Source organism: Lithobates pipiens, unplaced genomic scaffold (assembly GCF_037356315.1).
Source record: "Lithobates pipiens isolate NorthernLeopardFrog02 unplaced genomic scaffold, aLitPip1_a1.2 Scaffold_19, whole genome shotgun sequence".
Classification (NCBI taxonomy): Eukaryota; Metazoa; Chordata; class Amphibia; order Anura; family Ranidae; genus Lithobates; species Lithobates pipiens.
Window position 1 is genome coordinate 208748001 of NW_027507764.1, and position 1424 is coordinate 208749424.

At 47.9% G+C, this 1424-nt stretch overlaps 1 pseudogene; it reads left to right on the top strand.

Annotated features, from left to right (window-relative positions):
* The first annotated feature begins 871 nt into the window (after window positions 1–871).
* On the top strand, window positions 872–982 carry LOC143999759 (U2 spliceosomal RNA; annotated as a pseudogene).
* The last annotated feature ends 442 nt before the right edge of the window (window positions 983–1424 follow it).

The window sequence follows — 1424 nt, forward strand, 5'->3', positions numbered from 1 at the left end:
TCACAAACAGCCCGGTATGACCCATGTCTCGGATCATCCAGCCCCTACACCCACCTTATTTGAGCCTAGTATGAGATCACCGCTCCTGTTTCTTCTATGTTGATAGAGGCCGTTAAGCCCTGTTTTACCATGTATACCACATGTTATGATACTCTGTTGTAAACCTGTCCTGTTGGCATATATGACAATAAAACTTTTGTAAAAGAAGAGGTCCAATTTACCCAATATCACGTCTATGGAGTGTGGGAGGAAACCAGAGAACCTGGAGGAAACCCTCTCAGACACAGGGAGAATATGCAACCTCCATGCTGCTAGCAGAAGCCCTAACCACTTAGCTACTGTGCTACCCAAAAAATTATAGCTGTAAATAAAATGATTTTCAGAGTTAGGTACCAGATGAAGCAATCTGAGTTCAGAGGGATGGGAAGATTCCTCAACTTTCTCAAAACAAGAGGCAAGTCCCACCTGGGAAGGGTAGCACACATTGCAGGCTTCAACTTGATAGTTGCTTTAAGAAAATAAATTACTAGTGGCTCCATACCCTAATGGTGGCCTGTTTATGCTGAAGCATGGACTTGATTGTTTTTTTAACTCAATCTGATCATCTAATCCTGATTGAAGAAACTGAATAATATGAGAACATTATGAATATACACCAGCAGGTCTCCAGAACATGGAAGACTCAAAGGAGGACACACCAAATAGTGGACCAAGAGAGCGAAAAACACAGCCTCCTCAGCCATAAGGGAGCAACTGCTATTGCCAAAATGCCTTCTTCCTAGATCTTCATTAAAGACTACAAAGGTATTGGCAACTGATTGGAGAGGGAGGGGTATTTAAGATACAACTCCCAGCACATCCTGTCTCCACCACATTAGTCTCTGCCTTTTGGCTAAGATCAAGTGTAGTATCTGTTCTTATCAGTTTCCAGAGGAGGTGCTGTGTTACTCCCGAGTGTGGGGAGGAAACACGCAAATCCAATGGTGTCATTCGGCAGTGCCGCTGTCTGGCGGTTCGGCAGTGTCGGTGTCTGGGCATCCATGCTGGTGTCAGTGGGGCAGAGTCCGAACCGTCTAGAAGGGCGCTCCTGATGGGGATGGGTGCTGCATGCGGTCTGGCCACAGAGGGTCGGGTTCCTGGCCCTCTGGCCTCGATTGGTGATATCTCTAGCGCCGGATAGTTTTTCGGGAGAGAACACCAGGTCCTCTCTTGCTGCAGGGGAGGAACACTTAGTATCTCTGAATTTAATTAGGAAGGAGCGATGGGAGCGACGTTGGTGCCTGATGGTAAAGGGCTCTCACCAAGCTCCCTGAACTTCATGCCTTCCTGACTGGAGTGGGGGCTGCTGTGGTCTGGGTTGTTGGTCAGGGTTGGTCCTGAAAGCCTATGGTGTATGTGCCCCTGGAGTGGCAGTCCAGGGGTGC